Source organism: Pelophylax lessonae (assembly GCF_965119305.1).
Source record: "Pelophylax lessonae genome assembly, chromosome: 6".
Classification (NCBI taxonomy): Eukaryota; Metazoa; Chordata; class Amphibia; order Anura; family Ranidae; genus Pelophylax; species Pelophylax lessonae.
This window is the reverse complement of record NC_138773.1, coordinates 326,423,730-326,443,838: the sequence shown is the minus strand read 5'-3', so window position 1 is coordinate 326,443,838 and position 20,109 is coordinate 326,423,730. Positions and strand designations below refer to the sequence as shown.

Here is a 20,109-nt window from a genome sequence, read left to right as displayed (position 1 = left end):
CCATGTCATTGGATGAGATAAAGTTAGGTCTGTATATATTTGGGCACAGGCACAATTTTCATACTTTTGGCTCTGTATGTCATAGAGCTGCACGATTAATCGTTAAAAAAATCGCAATCTCGATTCACCCCCCTAACGATCTTAAAACAGCATTTCCTCGATTCTTAGGGTCCTTTCACACGGGCTTTCCGCCCAGCAGACTCAGTTTTGCCCAGCGGGGATCGATCCACCGATCCCCGCTGAGTAGGCGGATAACAGCTCAGTTTCTGCTTACTTTGCAGAGACGGATCTGTCAGATCCCCGCTCTCCTCTATGGGGGATCGGATGAAAACAGACCGCCTGTCCGTTTTCATCTGATCCGATCCTCCAATCGAAAAATAGGGTTTCCATCCGTCTGGATTTCACGGACAGGATCGGATCGGATAGCAGTGGGTGTCAGCGGACATGTCACCTCTGACATCCGCTGCTCCATAGGGATTCATGGAGCGTCCAATCAGGTCCGCCTGAAAAACTGACAGGGACCTGAATGGAAAGCCTGTGTGAAAGGGGCCTTAGTCCCGGTTCACATATATGCGATGTCATACATTGCATGTGATTCGAACCGCACTGCTGTGCAAATCACATGCAATGTGAATTCGGCCATGCAAATTGCATTGCTGAATTCGCATTGCATTCGGACCAAAGTCGCACAGGACCTTTTTTTTTGGGTCAGCACCAGAATCGGATCGTATGGGTGTTCACACCTATGCGATCCAATTCCTGTCCGAACTGACAGTTCGCACTGCGATATGCAATCTAATCTGGGGGTGTCGTTAACTTTGTATTGACACCCCCAGGGATTCGCATATGGCAGTGTGAACTGCCTGCAAGTCGTGTGCAATGTGGGAACCCGCAATGAATGCATCACACCAATGTGAACCCACAAAAAAAAAAAAAAAAAGCCTCCGGCAAATGTTTGTCAACATTGTTAAGGCTGCTAGATAACTATAAACACAATGTATTACAATGTATCATTTCCTTCTTTTACATCAAAGGAATGAACTTCCGTCTGTAAGTGAGGGCAGTTTAACCTCTTAAAGCCTAAGCCTTTTTCTGAATCAGTATTTTTTGCTACAAAATTACTTAGAACCCCCAAACATTTTATATATATATACACAGTGCCTTGGGAAAGTATTCGGCCCCCTTGAACTTTGCGACCTTTTGCCACATTTCAGGCTTCAAACATAAAGATATAAAACTGTAATTTTTTGTGAAGAATCAACAACAAGTGGGACACAATCATGAAGTGGAACGAAATTTATTGGATATTTCAAACTTTAACAAATAAAAAATGGAATAATTGGACGTGCAAAATTATTCAGCCCCTTTACTTTCAGTGCAGCAAACTCTCTCCAGAAGTTCAGTGAGGATCTCTGAATGATCCAATGTTGACCTAAATGACTAATGATGATAAATAGAATCCACCTGTGTGTAATCAAGTCTCTGTATAAATGCACCTGCACTGTGATAGTCTCAGAGGTCCGTTTAAAGCGCAGAGAGCATCATGAAGAACAAGGAACACACCAGGCAGGTCTGAGATACTGTTGTGGAGAAGTTTAAACCCGGATTTGGATACAAAAAGATTTCCCAAGCTTTACATCCCAAGGAGCACTGTGCAAGCGATAATATTGAAATGGAAGGAGTATCAGACCACTGCAAATCCACTTCATGATTGTGTCCCACTTGTTTTTGATTCTTCACAAAAAATTACAGTTTTATAGCTTTATGTTTGAAGCCTGAAATGTGGCAAAAGGTCGCAACGTTCAAGGGGGCCGAATACTTTCGCAAGGCACTGTATATATAGATATATATATTTTTTTTTTTTTTTTTTTAGCAGAGACCCTAGAGAACAAAATGGTGATTATTGCAATATTTTATGTCACACTGCATTTGCACAGAAGTCTTTCAAACACAGTTTTTTGGGGAAAAATACACTAATGAATTAAAAAAGAAAAAAAAAAAAAAAACTAAACAGTAGAATTAGCCCATTTTTTTTGTATAATGGAAAAGATGATGTCACACTGAAAATCGTGAGAGAATTGTGATCTTTATTCTAAGCAAAACAAATTGTGATTCTCATTTTATCCAGAATGGTACAGCTCTGTGTGCCACCAGAATAAAATTAAAACAAAACAACCCAAATGAATTTGAAGTGCTGACTTTCGGTTTTAATTCAAGGGGTTGAACATAAATATCAAGAACAAATTTTCAGGTTCTGCAACCATTTTTATATACAGCCCCCCCATTTTCAGGGGCTCAAATGTAATTGGACAAATGAATAAAATGTTAAATTTTTTTATTTTTTTTTTTGTTTTTAATATTTTGTTGAGAATCCTTTACTGGCAATGAAGGACTGAAGTCTGGAACCCATGGACATTACCAAAGACTGGCTTTCCTCCTTTCTCAGGCTCTAACTGCAGCTGTCTTCAGTTGTTCTTTGTTTGTGGCTCTTTCTGCCTTTAGTTTGGCCTTCAGCAAGTGAAATGCTCAGTTGAGTTGAGATCAGGTGATTGACTCGGCCATTGCAGAATATTTCACTTCTTTTCCTTCAAAAGCTCCTGGGTTGCTTTTGCAGTGTGTTTTGTATCATTGTCCATCTGTACTGTGAAACGCCATCCAATCATCTTTGCTGCATTTGGCTGAATCTGGGCTGACAGTATATATCTCTGAAGGCCTCTGAAGAGGTCAACGTAGTGACGAAACGCGTAAGATGGAACGTACGTCGTGATGTCACGGGAGCCGGGTGGAACGCAAACCGGTAGTCACCGCTCTCCACTCTGCAGCTCCGTCTGTGACTGCGTTTTTTACCGTGGAATACTGTGCATTGGCATTGTTTTTATATGCAAAAATAAAACTTTTTTTTAAACGATACTGCACTATTTGGAGCTCTCTTTTCTCACTATACCCAGCTGGATGTGGGTAAAAGGAGGAGCACAAACTGCCATTATAGTGAGTGGAGGCACTGCACCCGGAGGGGGACCCATGTGACCAGCTTAAACATGAACATAGGCAAGTAATAAAGATGAAGAAGCTGCATACTCAGGAAATGGTAAAATTAGATGCTGCAAGTGCTTCAAAAACTGAGGTTGTAATATCACTTTAAGAACTTTGTCTCTACGGTATAATGTTTCCAATTTTTTAATTTTTTTTACTTAAAATGCCAAGAATTGTGTGCTCATTACAACGATTAGAAGTGAGCGCAGTGATGAAATGATTGTGTTTGGTATGTGCATGTTCCTTCTCTCACCGCCTCCTTCCTAACGCCTCCTAACGAGGATCTGTCATTCCATGCTTTGTTACCATTTCATATCATACAGAACTAATCCCTGGCAGCGTCCACTTCCTGAACCCAATACAACTCTGCTTTACCATCCGTGTCACCTACATTGTAACAATGTAACTTTTACTTCTTTTATAAAAAGAAATGTCTTTTTTATTCCCAGAAGTGAAACATTGGAAAATAATAGTTTTTGGTCATATCAGCAAATCAGATGTTTTTATTTTTACTCTGTGGGCAAAGATTCCCGTGAGGGATCCCTCCATCCCTCTGATAGATCCCTCCATCCCGCTGATAGATCCCTCCATCCCTCTGATAGATCCCTCCATCCCTCTGATAGATCCCTCCATCCCGCTGATAGATCCCTCCATCCCTCTGATAGATCCCTCTATCCCTCTGATAGATCCCTCTATCCCTCTGATAGATCCCTCCATCCCTCTGATAGATCCCTCCATCCTGCTGATAGATCCCTCCATCCCGCTGATAAATCCCTCCATCCCACTGATAGATCCCTCTATTCCTCTGCTAGATCCCTCCATCCCTCTGCTAGATCCCTCCATCCCTCTGCTAGATCCCTCATCCCTCTGCTAGATCCCTCATCCCTCTGCTAGATCCCCCCATCCCTCTGCTAGATCCCCCCATCCCTCTGCTAGATCCCCCCATCCCTCTGATACATTCCTCTATCGCTCTGATAGATAGATCCATCCTTCTGCTAAATTCTCTCCATCCCTCTGATAGATCCTTCCATCCCTCTGCTAGATCCCTCCATCCCTCTGATAGATTCCTCCATCCCTCTGATAGATTCCTCCATCCCTCTGATAGATTCCTCCATCCCTTGATAGATTTCTCCATCTCTTAATAGATCCCTCCATCCTTTTGATAGATCCCTCCATCTCTTAATAGATCCCTCCATCCCTTTGATAGATTCCTTCATCCCTCTGATAGATCCCTCCATCCCTTGATAGATCCCTCCATCTCTCCGATAGATCCCTCTATCCCCCTGATAGATCCCTCCATCCCCCTGATAGATCCCTCCATCCCCCTGATAGATCCCTCCATCCCTCTGATAGATCCCTCCATCCCTCTGATAGATCCCTCCATCCCCCTGATAGATCCCTTCTCCCCTCTGATAGATCCCTCCATCCCCCTGATAGATCCCTCCATTCCCCTGATAGATCCCTCCATCCCTCTGATAGATCCTTGCATCCCTCAGCTAGATCCCTCCATCCCTCTAATAGATTCTTCAATCCGTTGATAGATCCCTGCATCCCTCTGCTAGATCCCTCCATCTCTCAGATAGATTTTTTCACCCATTGATAGATCCCTCCATCCCTCTGAAAGATCTCTCCATCCCTCTGATAGATCCCTCCATCCCTCTGATAGATCCCTCCATCCCTCTGATAGATCTCTCCATCCCTCTGATAGATCTCTCCATCCCTCTAATAGACACCTCCATCCCTCTGAAAGATCTCTCCATCCTTCTGATAGATCCCTCCATCCCTCTGAAAGATCTCTCCATCCCTCTGATAGATTCCTCTATCCCTCTGATAGATCCTGCCATCCTTCTGAAAGATCTCTCCATCCCTCTGATACAGTAGATCCCTCCACCCCATTTAAAGATCTCTCCATCCCTCTGATAGATCCCTCCATCCCTCTGAAAGATCTCTCCATCCCTCTGATAGATCCCTCCATCCCTCTGATAGATCTCTCCATCCCTCTGATAGATCTCTCCATCCCTCTAATAGATACCTCCATCCCTCTGAAAGATCTCTCCATCCTTCTGATAGATCCCTCCATCCCTCTGAAAGATCTCTCCATCCCTCCGATAGATTCCTCTATCCCTCTGATAGATCCTGCCATCCTTCTGAAAGATCTCTCCATCCCTCTGATACAGTAGATCCCTCCACCCCATTTAAAGATCTCTCCATCCAGAGGCGTAACTAGAACCTTCAGGGCCCCGGTGCAAGAAACCATGAAGGGCCCCTTGGACCCCTTTACTCTAGTTGCGGGGCCCTTTCACAAGTTCTGCAGTGGGCCCCCTTGCTGCCATCTTGGGGCCTACCCACGGTGGTGGAATGCCAGGGCCCTGTCGCAAGTGTGACCTTTGCAATCCTGGAAGTTCACCCACTGGTGTCAGTAGTTTTTATTTTTTGGTATTTTAATTGTATTATTTTTATCATTTTATTTAATTTTTTTACAATGTGACTGACTATGACTCTGTCCATTCAGAAAAGGAAGGAGCTTGTAAATTACATATTTACCGACCCATTCCTGGTTCTCTATTGTGACACATCCACTGCAGCAGCAGGCAGTAGAGGGAAGGGAGCATTCTGAAGGGGGGGCAGAACAGAAGGGGGGGGGAACCAGGGGAGCACACAGGGGCCCAGAGACAGCAGAACACAAGTATACTGGATAGGAGAAGTGGCGGGGGGCAGCGTACAGAGGAACCAATCTCCTCCATTTTCCTCCTGCAGCTACAGAAGGAAAAAAGGAGGACAGTGATTTCTCTACATGCTGCCCCCGCCGCCCCTCCTAATTCAGGTGTACAGGGGAGCCACATGGGCCCCCTTGAGCATGGGGCCCGGTTGCGATTGCAACCCCTGCATCCCCTGTAGTTACGCCCCTGTCTCCATCCCTCTGATAGATCCCTCCATCCCTCTGAAAGATCTCTCCATCCCTTTGATAGATCTCTCCATCCCTCTGATAGATCCCTCCATCCCTCTCCATCCCTCTGAATGATCCCTCCATCCCTCTGATAGATCCCTCCATCCCTCTCCATCCCTCTGAATGATCCCTCCATCCCTTTGATAGATCCCTCCATCCCTCTTATAGATCCCTCCATCCCTCTGATAGATCCCTCCATCCCTCTGAATGATCCCTCCATCCCTCTGTTAGAGGCTGAGTGATCCTTTATTCTGTCTGATTCCATCTGTGGGCTGTGTGCAGTGGCTGCGATTGTCGCTGACACTGGTGTCCAGTCCTGATGATGGATTCCATGTGTTTCCTTAACCCTTTGTCGCGGGTCATGTGAACATCCTGTGTGGGAGAGCGGAATCCGGGGCACAGAGGGAACGTAACCCTCTCCCCGCCGGCAGCTCACGGCTTTCCTCCCAAGATTCTAATTATTTGTCCGGCCAGTATACCGGTACGAGGGGCGCGTCAGGGAAATGTGCCAAACCAGAATGCCCGCAGAAAGTACAGATTCCGTCCTATTTTATATATAAGGATCCCTCCTCCTTGATATCTCAGCTGTGGCCAAACACCAGTAGAATTCTGTTTGAAAAATGTAATTTTCGAACATTAACCTTATGGTTGGTGGGGTTATATCGACGATCTAATGGTTGGTGGGGTTATATCGATGATCTTTCTGCGCCTTGACTTTAAATGTTTTACCCTACATATACGGTAAAAAAGGTGGAAACTTTAACCACTTGAACTCTGGAAGATTTACCCCCTTTCATGAGCAAGCTATTTTTTGCGACACGGAACTGCATTACCTTAACTGACAATTGCGCGGTCGTGCGATGCTGTACATAAATAAAATTGATGTTCTTTTTTTCCCCACAAATATAGCTTTCTTTTGGTGGTATTTGATCACCTCTGCGATTTTAATTTTTTGCGCTAAATGTGTGCCTAGCCAGTGTTTTTGTGTGTGCTGCTTTTACTGAGGGAATCAGGAACATCGAATCCATCCCTTCCCCCTGTCAGGACAGAGCTCTGCCAGAGGCAGATTCCCATTCTGTGTTGTTTACAGATGATTGGCGGGTGCCGGAAGACATTGAGTCCCCGACACCCGCAGATCGTCTTCTGCTGTGAAGAACCACAGCAGAAGCGGCCGGCTGGTGGCGCGCACGTGATCCTTGCAGGCAGAAGTGCAGTATCACGTATATATATATATATATATATATATATGTGGTCCTGTGCAGAGCTGCAACCCTGTAACAGTAAAACTGCTATAGAGCAGTCAGCAAGCGGTAAATGTGTGGAATTCCATTAAAGTAGCTGATCTGGGCCGAACTTTAGGGGACGCGTGTCAAAGACAAAGCCCATGGGCCGAATGTGGCCCACAAGGCCATTTCATGTGGCCCGCGCACACAGGGCTTATATTTCAACTAGAAAGTGCGTAACTCTGTTATGCCACCTCCTGCTCTCACCCTTCACTGCCCATTGTCACTTGTAAACACAGAAGCCATGCCCTACATTCATGGAGGTGCAGTGTGGGAAGGGGCATTACGTGGTAAGCAACACTGTGATCTCCATCTGTGCCCGGGTGCACAGATGCTGGCCAATGATCCCCCTGAAAGTTAGAGAAAGAGGTGCTACTGCTGGGAGGTACTAGAGTGGGTCGGGTGAGTCAGATGCGAGCAAGCTTTTTTGGGCTGGGTGGGGGGGGGGGAAGATGAGGGCTGTGGAGGGAGATGCATGCAGAGGTGAGGGATGGGGGAGAGTGGTGCAAAGGTCAGAGCTGAGGAGGGGAGGAAATGAGATGTGGATAGTCTGTGAAAGAGAGCTAAACCCTGCAAAATCCTAAACCCTGCAATCATTACATAGCGCACCTCTGAACCCTCCACTCTCTGCGCGGCGCATCCCTGAACCCGGCACTCTGTGAGCGGCGCACCACTGAACCCGGCACTCTGTACGTGGCACAGCCCTGAACCCTGCACTGGGCATGTGGAGCACCCTCAACTATGCACTGGGTACAGGGCGCACCCGTGCACCCTGCACTAGGTACATGGCGCACCCCTGAACCCAGCACTGGGTCAGTGTCACACCCCTGAACCCTGCACTGGGTACATGGCGCACCCCTGAACCCAGCACTGGGTACGTGGCGCATCCCTCAAACCGGCACTGGGTACAGGGCGCACCCCTGAACCCTGCACTGGGTACACGGCGCACCCCTGAACCCTGCACTCTGTACCTGGCACCAGTGGCACACCCCTGAACCCTGCACTGGGTACATGGCGCACCTCCGAACCCTGCACTTGGTACACTGCGCACCCCCGAACCCTGCTCTGGGTACGTGGCGCACCCTCAACTATGCACTGGGTACAGGACGCACCTGTGCACCCTGCACTAGGTACATGGCGCACCCCCTGAACCCAGCACTCTGTACATGGCACACCCCTAAACCCTGCACTGGGTCAGTGGCACACCCCTGAACCCTGCATTGGGTACATGGCGCACCTCCGAACCCTGCACTTGGTACACTGCGCACCCCCGAACCCTGCTCTGGGTACGTGGCGCATCCCTCAAACCGGCACTGGGTACAGGACGCACCTGTGCACCCTGCACTAGGTACATGGCGCACCCCCTGAACCCAGCACTCTGTACATGGCACACCCCTAAACCCTGCACTGGGTCAGTGGCACACCCCTGAACCCTGCATTGGGTACATGGCGCACCTCCGAACCCTGCACTTGGTACACTGCGCACCCCCGAACCCTGCTCTGGGTACGTGGCGCATCCCTCAAACCGGCACTGGGTACAGGGCGCACCCCTGAACCCTGCACTGGGTACACGGCGCACCCCTGAACCCTGCACTCTGTACCTGTAGAAAGAAAAGAACAGGCGCCACTGTAAATAGCCAAACAATTTATTGCACAAAATACATAATGACTTACACATAGGTAAGCTGCAGTCCGTATCGCAGCGTCTCCAGCGCACGATCCGGCCGTCCACCGGTCCGGAGGTGACGTCACAGGAAGCTGGTCAGATACTTGGTTACACCGGAAGCCGCAAATGGAACGCAGGCTCCCGGAAATGACGCAACGCGTTTCGGAGCATGCGCACTCGGCTCCTTCCTCAGGCCTGAGGAAGGAGCCGAGTGCGCATGCTCCGAAACGCGTTGCGTCATTTCCGGGAGCCTGCGTTCCATTTGCGGCTTCCGGTGTAACCAAGTATCTGACCAGCTTCCTGTGACGTCACCTCCGGACCGGTGGACGGCCGGATCGTGCGCTGGAGACGCTGCGATACGGACTGCAGCTTACCTATGTGTAAGTCATTATGTATTTTGTGCAATAAATTGTTTGGCTATTTACAGTGGCGCCTGTTCTTTTCTTTCTACCTGTGCCAGCGGATTCCTCGGAGTTTTCCCGCCAGTGCTGCCTCGTACTCTGTCATTCAGGACAGTCTCCCAACAAGAAACTGGAGCATCCCCTGCGCCTCCCTTACAGCGGTGGACTCCTTTCCCTCTTGCCTGGTCAGAAGCGCCCAACAACCATTTTTCCTGCACTCTGTACCTGGCACACCCCTAAACCCTGCACTGGGTCCGTGGCGCACCCCTAAACACTGCACTGAGTACACTGTGCACCCCTGAACCCTGCACTGGGTGCACGCTACACCCCTGAACCCTGAACTGGGTAAAGTGCGCAGTGCGCACCCCTGAACCCTGCCTGCGCTGGGTACGCGGTACGCCCTTGAACCCAGCACTCTGTATGTGGCGCTTCCATGAACTCCCCACATAATGCACTCCTCGTATTTATTGCCCTTTTAAGATCTTCCCACTGCAATTTAGCCACATCCACTGTTAGATACGTGGTTGAGTTCCTGCACCTTTTCTCTGGGAAAAAAAGCCCTAGATGGATACATTTATATAGTCTTACAGATACAACCGGCACTTTGAGGGAAACCGTAATGCTGATGCGGCCCACAATGAAATTGAGTTTGACACCCCTGCTTGTCCATGGTTTTATCTAAAAGATTTGGTAAAGGTTTTATGTGAATGAATTATAATTGAAATGCGTTTATCTATGTGATAGTTTTTTTTTTTATTTTTTTATTGTCATACTATGAATATGAAAATATATCTGTTTTACGTTTTTTGAAATTTGGATTCTCATAATACTTATAAAGGCGATATACAGTTGGGAAAATAATGATTTGCTCTCCTGCAGATTGTGTAAGATTGCTCACTTACAAAGAAATGGCGGGTGTATAATTTTTATCATAGGTGTATTTTATATGATAGAGACAGAATATCAACCAAAAATCCAGAAAAAACACATGATACAAATGTTATAAATGGAGTTGCAGTTCAGTGAGTAAAATAAGTATTTGATCCCCTACCAACCAACAATAATTCTGGCTCCCACAGACTGGCTACAGTATGTGCTCATGTGGTACACAGATTAGTCCTGGTAATGTAAGAAGGAGCTCCTAACGACAACTCGTTATGTGTATGAAAGACACCTGTAGACAGAATCTCTTTTCTTCCATTCAAACCTCACCATCATGGGAAGACCAAAGAGCTGTCTAAGGAAGTCAGGGAGAAGATTGTAGACCTGCACAAGGGTGGAATGGGCTACAAGACCATCAGCAAGAAGCTCGGTGAGAAGGAGACAATTGTTGGAGCGATTATTCGCAAATGAAAGAAATAGAAAATACCCATCAATTGCCCTCGGTCTGGAGCTCCATGCAGGATTTCACCTCATGGGGTGAGGATGATCATGGGAAAAGTGAGGGATCAACCCAGAACTACATGGGAGGAGCTTGTGAATGATCTCAAGGCAGTTGGGACCATAGTCACCATACAAACCATTGGTAACACAATACACCACCATGGATTAGAATCCTGCAGCGCCCCCAAGGTCCCCCCTCCTCAGGAAGGCACATGTATGGGCCCGTCTGAAGTTTGCCAATGAACATCTAAATCAGAGAAGGACTGGGAGAAAGTTCTGTGGTCAGATGAGACCAAAATTGAGCTGTTTAGCATTAACTCGACTCGCTATGTTTGGAGGAAGAAAAATGCTGACTATGACCCAAAGAACACCATCCCTACAGTCACCATCCCTACTGTCACCCTCCCTACAGCCACCGTCCCTACAGTCACCGTCCCTACAGTCACCCTCCCTACAGTCACCATCCCTACAGTCACCATCCCTACAGTCACCGTCCCTACAGTCACCGTCCCTACAGTCACCGTCCCTACAGTCACCATCCCTACAGTCACCGTCCCTACAGTCACCGTCCCTACAGTCACCGTCCCTACAGTCACCGTCCCTACAGTCACCATCCCTACAGTCACCGTCCCTACAGTCACCGTCCCTACAGTCACCCTCCCTACAGTCACCCTCCCTACAGTCACCGTCCCTACAGTCACCGTCCCTACAGTCACCCTCCCTACAGTCACCTTCCCTACAGTCACCGTCCCTACAGTCACCTTCCCTACAGTCACCATCCCTACAGTCACCTTCCCTACAGTCACCGTCCCTACAGTCACCGTCCCTACAGTCACCGTCCCTACAGTCACCGTCCCTACAGTCACCTTCCCTACAGTCACCGTCCCTACAGTCACCGTCCCTACAGTCACCTTCCCTACAGCCACCGTCCCTACAGTCACCGTCCCTACAGTCACCGTCCCTACAGTCACCGTCCCTACAGTCAGTGGTGTATTTTAGTTTTGTGCTGCCCTAGGCAAGACTAAAATTGAGCACCCCCCCCCCCCACCCTCCTATGTAAAATGTGCCCCGCTCCTTCCTTTTTAATGGATGTGACTCCCTCCAAAATTGAAGGACTACAAGTCCCAGCATGAACCCCTGACATCTCACTAGAGGGGGGGTGAGAGGGGATGGGTGAGAGAGAGACAGGTGAGAGAGAGGGGGGGGGGGTGAGAGAGAGGGGGGGAGAGGGGATTAGAGACCGAGAGAGGGGGGATGAGAGAGAGAGGGGATTAGAGACCAAGAGAGAGGGGGTGAGAGAGAGGGGATGAGAGAGAGGGGATGAGAGAGAGAGGGGGGGGTGATAGAGAGGGGGGAATTGAGGGAGAGGGGGGGATGAGAGAGAGAGAGAGGGGGGGGTGGGAGAGGCAGCTCTAGCAACTAGTGGTCAATAGAGTCTAAGGTGGAGGGGGGCTTTTTTGACGCCCCCCTGCAAAGTGCCGCCTTGTCGGCCTAGGCCAAAATACAGCACTCCCTACAGTCACCGTCCCTACAGTCACCATCCCTACAGTCACCTTCCCTACAGTCACCTTCCCTACAGTCACCGTCCCTACAGTCAAGCGCGGAGGTGGTAACATGATGCTTTGAGGCTCTTTCTCTGCTAAAGAAACAAGCAGACTTTGTGGCATTGAGGGGCCAATGGGCGGGGTCGTGTATTGCAAAATCTTGGATGAGAACCTTCTTCCCTCAGCCAGAACACTGAAGATGGGTCATGGATGGGTCTTCCAGCATGACAATGACCCAAAACATACTGCCAAGGCAACAAAGGAGTGGCTCAGGAAGAAGCACATTGAGGTCATGGAGTGACCTAGCCAGTCTCCAGATCGTAATTCTATAGAAAATTTATGGAGGGAGCTGAAACTTCGAATTGCCAAGCAACAGCCAAGAAACCTTTAGGCCCCTTTCACACATGCGGACCATTCAGATCCGCCTGTCAGTTTTTTAGGTGGATCTGAATGGATGCCCCATGCATCTCTATGAGGCAGGGGATGTCAGTGGAGACATGTCGACTGACATCCGATCTGATCCTGTCCCTCAAATCCGGACGGATGGAAACCCTATTTTCCATCCGTCTGGCGGATCGGACCGGATGAGAACGGACAGGCGGTCCGTTCTCATCCGATACCCCCATAGAGGGCAGCTGGGACCTGACAGCTCCGTCTCCGCACACAGAGTGGAGACGGAGCTGCCATCCTCCTGCTCAGCGGGGGATCGGTGAATCGATCCCCCGCTGAGAAAAACGGAGTCTGCCGATGGAGTGGACAGTGTGAAAGGGGCCCAAGGATTTAGAGAAGATCTGTAAAGAAGAGAGGACCAAAATCCCTCCTGAGATGTGTGCAAACCTGGTCACCAACTACAAGAAACGTCTGACCTCTGTGCTTCCAACAAGGGTTTATCCACCATTTACTAAGTCATGTTTTACTTGGGGATCAAATACTTATTTTACTCACTGAACTGCAACTCCATTTATAACATTTGTATCATGTGTGTTTTCTGGATTTTTGGTGGATATTCTGTCTCTATCATATAAAATACACCTATGATAAATATTATACACCCGCCATTTCTTTGTACGTGGACAAACTTACACAATCTGCAGGGGGATCAAATCATTATTTTCCCCTGCATTCCCATTGCTTCCTATATAACCTAATGAGCTTCAATTCATTTGCTTGTATATGTGTGGAAGAATTTCACTCCATTGATCAGAATAATTTCCGGTGGTCAGAATTATGTAACAATCATCTTCACATTCGCTGCGTTGCTCTTACGCCCCCTGTGGCGTGCCTGGCACAGTGCTGACATTAGCAGGTTTAGGATCTTCTATTTTAGGATGAGCATTTTTCTCCCAGACAGCGGAATCTTCTGGATGTATAAACATGGCTGTGAAATACGCCAGGAGAGCGTTTTATTCCCGTGAAGTCTCCGCCCCCCTCTCCAGCTACTGGAGAAAACGCTAAAATGGAGAACCCATAAATCTCCCGCAGACATTTGTATATTTAATGTCAGTAGGGATGGTGAGCAGAGCAAATACTTAGAAGATGCGGCACTTGACTTTTATGTGGCTTGGATCTGCTGGCTGGGGACAGAGCGCAATACCGAGAATACGAGACAGCAAAGAACAGAGGAGATAGTATATTCCTACAGGGGCCCCTAAAGGGGCCCGCCATCCATAGCTAGGAGTTCTGTGTCTGCCTCCTCCCCCCAACTTCATGCATTTCAGCTCCTTATATAGAAAATAAAATAAATCAAACGGGATGGGGGGAACCCCTCATAATGGGCACAGCAGGTGTACAGACCCGGGAACTCAGCACAGGGATGGTGGGAACCCCTCATAATGGGCACAGCGGGTGTACAGACCCGGGAACTCAGCACAGGGATGGTGGGAACCCCTCATAATGGGCACAGCAGGTGTACAGACCCAAGAACTCAGCACAGGGATGGTGGGAACCCCTCATAATGGGCACAGCAGATGTACACAGACCCGGGAACTCAGTACAGGGATGGTGAGAACCCCTCATAATGGGCACAGCGGGTGTACACAGACCCGGGAACTCAGCACAGGGATGGTGGAAACCCCTCATAATGGGCACAGCAGGTGTACAGACCCAGGAACTCAGCACAGGGATGGTGGGAACCCCTCATAATGGGCACAGCAGATGTACACAGACCCGGGAACTCAGTACAGGGATGGTGAGAACCCCTCATAATGGGCACAGCGGGTGTACAGACCCGGGAACTCAGCACAGGGATGGTGGGAACCCCTCATAATGGGCACAGCAGGTGTACAGACCCGGAACTCAGCACAGGGATGGTGGGAACCCCTCATAATGGGCACAGCAGGTGTACACAGACCCGGGAACTCAGCACAGGGATGGTGGAAACCCCTCATAATGGGCACAGCAGGTGTACAGACCCAGGAACTCAGCACAGGGATGGTGGGAACCCCTCATAATGGGCACAGCAGATGTACACAGACCCGGGAACTCAGTACAGGGATGGTGAGAACCCCTCATAATGGGCACAGCGGGTGTACAGACCCGGGAACTCAGCACAGGGATGGTGGGAACCCCTCATAATGGGCACAGCAGGTGTACAGACCCGGAACTCAGCACAGGGATGGTGGGAACCCCTCATAATGGGCACAGCAGGTGTACAGACCCAGGAACTCAGCACAGGGATGGTGGAAACCCCTCATAATGGGCACAGCAGGTGTACAGACCCAGGAACTCAGCACAGGGATAGTGGGAACCCCTCATAATGGGCACAGCAGGTGTACAGACCCAGGAACTCAGCACAGGGATGGTGGGAACTCCTCATAATGGGCACAGCAGGTGTACAGACCCAGGAACTCAGCACAGGGATGGTGGGAACCCCTCATAATGGGCACAGCAGGTGTACAGACCCAGGAACTCAGCACAGGGATGGTGGGAACCCCTCATAATGGGCACAGCAGGTGTACAGACCCGAGAACTCAGCACAGGGATGGTGGGAACCCCTCATAACAAGAAGAACATGAACAAGACCCTTCAAGGCAAATCACCAATGATCATTTTACTGAAAACTGCAGATTTAAAAAAATGAAAACTGACTTTTGAAATGAAATGAAATTATATTACAGCTCCTATGATTTTGCTGATGGGGTTACATCTAGTTTGACCCCCCCCCCCCCTGCACTCCCCTATATACACATATTATGACCTCTATACGGGATTTTTGGTTTGCACATGTTGCAGTATTTCTCCTCGTTCTCTCAGAACGATCGTCTGCCTGTCTGGGATTTGGCTTTGAAGCTTTGAAGGGAAATGTCGGAAATAAACATGAAGTGAAGGTTTCCTCCCAGGGGGTCCCATGACAGATTGGCTCAGTTTTAGGATTTCAGTTGCAGCGGAGGAAACTCTTCTCACTATTATATCTTGGAAGTGGAAGTTTAAAGTTCAAGTTTAATCGGCTTTTGTTTTACCTTCACTGGTCCCACTTGCTAATATATATTTTTAATAAAACTTTTCCATTTTCTGGTAGAATAGTTTTTATTGAGAACAACATAAAGTACAAGCTGAGCATATAAATCCCAGGAGATTGAACCCCCGATAAAGATCATGTTTGTAAACGTAAAAGAAAAACACTTTTTTTGGGGTTAATCAAAGCAAAAGTGCAAAAACATCCGACATCCGGTGCCGGACATGGCAACAGGTGTCCTGGCACGGCGGCCCAGAGCTGAGTGGAGCAGAAGGGGAGGGCTGGAGGAGAAGCTGCCTTGGGCACTGTGGTATCATAAGAGGAGGGGGTGTCACAAGGAAATTGGGGGAGAGGGGATTTGTGTTGGGAGGGGGAATTTGAGGGGCAGCAGGGGATATTGTTCTGGGAGGGGGAATTTGGCGGGGGGGGGGGGTGCTAGGAGTGGTGACTTAAGGGAATTTAGTTGGGAGGGGGGATGGGGAAGAGGATTTGCGTTTGCAGGGGGAATTGGGGGGCTCGTGTTAGAGGAGGTGATATGGTAGGGGGTAAGGAAATTGTGCTACGAGGGGAATATTGTTTGGGGGGATTTGTGCTAGTAGGGATGATTGGGGGGTATTTGTGCTAGGAGTAGGGATGGGGGAAAATTTGTGTTGGCGGGGGGGGGGGGGATTTGGAGGGGGAAAGGTAATGTGTACTCGGAACGGAAATTTGGGGGGTAGAGGATTTGTGCTAGGCGAGGTGATTTTCGTTGGGGGGGGGGGGGGGGGTCAGGGGCGCATTTGCGCTTGAGGGATTTGAGGAAATGGGGGGTGGGGGCAAAGATTTGTGCTAAAAGGGGGCATTTATTCTTAGGGGTAAGCATGCAGATTACTGCTCAATTTTTTTTATGTGGGGGGGGGGAGGATTTTGCTGCCATATAATGCTCATACGTCTTGTGGGGGAGGCGCAGTTTGGCATGTTCACCCTAGGTTCTAGATGACCTTTGTCCTGGATGGGACTAGGTCGAATTACCCATCCCTTGGTGGAAAAAAAATAAAAAATTAAAAAATGGGGGGGGGGGGGAGCTCAAAGTCAGAAAGGGGGGGGGAGAAGGAAATAGGCAGAGAAGAGGTAGACAAGTACTCATGAGAAAGAGAAGAAAAGGATAGAAAAACTCCCTGATTGAAGGAACTGGTGTCTATAGACTATGTGGGTTGGGGGGGGGGGGGCATTCCTTCAATTAAATCATTTAAAATTCAGCCGGCGTGATTGAGTAATTAAGTGATTTGTTTCCAAAATGACTTTGTTATCCGGATTTATTATCCGGTTCATTAAAGAAGTTTAAAGTTAATAATAAACAAGAATGTAAGGAGCCGATCTGCTGATTGACCCCCCCCCCGTACCGAGACAGCTGGGATATATCAGAGTGGAGTCACTGGGCAGTAATTCCATTGGAGGATTTTATTATTATTATATTTCTTATATGTAAAGTTTGACCATCATTGGCCAGAAAAGGGAGTAGAACGCTTACTCATTAAAAATTAAAGAGCGATAAAAATAAAGATAAAACATTTCTATAATAAGTTGTGTAACAATTAGTGATGGGTGGAACACCCCCCTATTCGGTTCTCACCAGAAAATCTCGAACAGAGGAAAAATCCCCTTAAATATCGTGCCTGGGGGGTCCTCTTAGTCTGCCTGTAAAGTGGAACAGCTGTACGATGTATGGAGCCTGCTGCAGCAATACTGACATTTCTAAGGCTCCGTTCACATGTAGGCGTTTTGGGGCGTTTTTGGGGAGTTTTTCTGCTCTAGGATCAGCTCTCAAAACGCCCAACAAGACAAATCCTATTCATTTCAATGGCCCCTGTTCACATCTGAGCGTTTTGATATGCTGTATACAAAACGCCCAACGCTCAAAAAGGTACATGAGCTTCTTTTTGGGCAGATTAGAGGCGTTTTCCATTGGTCTCTATTCAATCTAAAAACGCCTGCACAAAAATCGCGGTAAAAATCGCGGTAAAAAACACGCGAAAACGCTACGCTCAGGTGTGAATGTAGCCTAAAGGAAAAAATGTAATTTAAACTTGCTGGCGGCTGTAATGTATTGTCGGCTCCCGGCAATACAGATAAAAAAAAAATGAAAGAAAATGGCGTGGGGTCCCCCCACATAATCCATACCAGACCCTTATCCAAGCACGCAACCTGGCAGGGCAGGAAAGGGGGGGGGGGGGACGAACGAGCCCCCCCCCCAACCATACCAGGCCACATGCCCTCAACATGGGGTGGGGGGGTGGTTACCCATTCACCAGGAAAAGTTGGGTGGGTGGGTACCCATTCACCAGGAAAAGTTGGGTGGGTGGGTGGGTACCGATTCACCAGGAAAAGTTTTAAAAAAAACACAGAACCCATTTTTTTTCAGGTATGGATTTTGGGGTGGACTCCATGCCATTTTTTTTTTTAATTTTAGCGTGGCGTTCTACTTAAATTCTGTACCAGAACCAAAGGGCCTGGTATAGATTTTGGGTTGGATGCCCATGTCATTTTTCTTTTTAAATTCCGTCATGGGGTTCCCCTTAACCATATAAATACGGGGCACTTTCATCCCCTTCCTGCCCTGACCAGCTTTCATTGCTCATTGGCATCTATAGGAAATATTGGTCAGCTTGGCATGGCACTGCTCCCCGTCTTTAAAGAGGAAGTAAACCCTACGCGAAAAAAATGAGAAAAAAAAAAAACCTGTAAGACAAAGGCATAATAAGCTAGTATGCATCGCATACTATCTCATTATGAAGTACTTACCTTAGAACGAAGCTCCCACAGTGCCGCCCGCACAGCGACAGGACGGCGACATAATCGGCCGCCCTGCTTCCTGGTTCGCGTCCTCCGGCCATCTGATTGGCCGGAGGTGCATGCGCGCAGGAGCCGCCGTTCACGGCACAGTGCTCTGGTAGTCGTTCCTTCAGAGCGCATGCGCCGATGACGTAATCGGCTGCATTAAAAGTAGATATCTCCTAAACGGTGCAAGTTTAGGAGATATTTACAGTACCTGTAGGTCAGACTTATTAAAGGATCACCTATAGGTACAAGTTCCAAGAGAGGGTTTACAACCTCTTTAACATTGGCGTCTACGGGAAATATTGGTCAACTGGACATGGCACTGCTCCCCGTCTTTAACATTGGCGTCTATGGGAAATATTGGTCAGCTTGGCATGGCACTTCTCCCTGCCTTTAACATTGGCATCTATGAGAAATATTGGTCAGCTTGACATGGCACTGCTCCTTGTCTTTAACATTGGCATCTACGAGAAATATTGGTCAGCTTGACATGGCACTCCTCCCTGCCTTTACCATTGGTGCCTATGGTAAATATTGGTCAGCTTGGCATGGCACTGCTCCCTGTCTTTAAAATTGCATCTATGGGAAATCTTGGTCAGCTTGGCATGGCACTGCTCATGAACTAGAAGTGACAGGAACACAAAACTTGGGGAGCACTGAGAGGAGACCCAGGACTACAACATATCCATACATTATAAAGGTGGGGTATACCTGTTCACTACACTGACTGCACTAATCTGACTGAACACACTATACACTGACTACCTGCCTAATCTCTATAATCACACACTATATGAGTCTTCCGTGTAAGCAGCCTTATCTAGTGTGGGGTGTGGACTTAGCCCCTGAGCCATGATTGGCTAAAGGCACTCTGCCTTTGGCGAATCATTGCTCTGACAGGACAGTGTGCTGTGATTGGCCAAAGCATACAGGTCAGGTGCATTATGGGGCGCTCTTCTGCGAGCGAACCTCCCGCCGAGCGCCCCATTTGTTTGTGTGTTCATCAAACACACGAACAGCTGATGTTTGAGTCCAACTTACGTTTGACTTGAACACAGAGCCCATTCCTAGTAACAATGTATCAATTACAGAGGCGTAACTAGAACCTTCAGGGCCCCGGTGCAAGAAACCATGAAGGGCCCCCCGGACCCCTGGCCTGGGGCTCTTCCCACTGATCCTGGGGCCCTTTACTCTCGTTGCAGGACCCTTTCACAAGTTCTTCAGTGGGCCCCTTTCCTGCCATCTTAGGGCCTCCCCACGGTGATGGAATACCAGGGTGTCCCATCATTGGTGTCAGTGGGAGGAATAGTGTCCCATCATTGGTGTCAGTGGGACGACTAGTGCCCCATCATTGGTATCAGTGGGAGAAATAGTGCCCCATCATTGGTGTCAGTGGAAGGAATAGTGCCCCATCATTGGTGTCAGTGGAATGAATAGTGTTCCATCATTGGTGTCAGTGGGAGGAATAATGCCCCATCATTTGTATCAGTGGGAGGAATAGTGTCCCATCATTGGTGTCAGTGGGAGGAATAGTGTCCCATCATTGGTATCAGTGGGAGGAATAGTGCCCCATCATTGGTG

The 20,109-nt window shown here is 48.4% G+C and overlaps 1 protein-coding gene across 2 annotated transcripts in view; it reads left to right on the top strand.

The window, feature by feature from the left end:
• The window catches only part of MYLK (myosin light chain kinase), a 358,890-nt gene that overhangs the window by 258,847 nt on the left and 79,934 nt on the right, over positions 1–20,109 (top strand). The gene's annotated exons all lie outside the window — the stretch shown is intronic.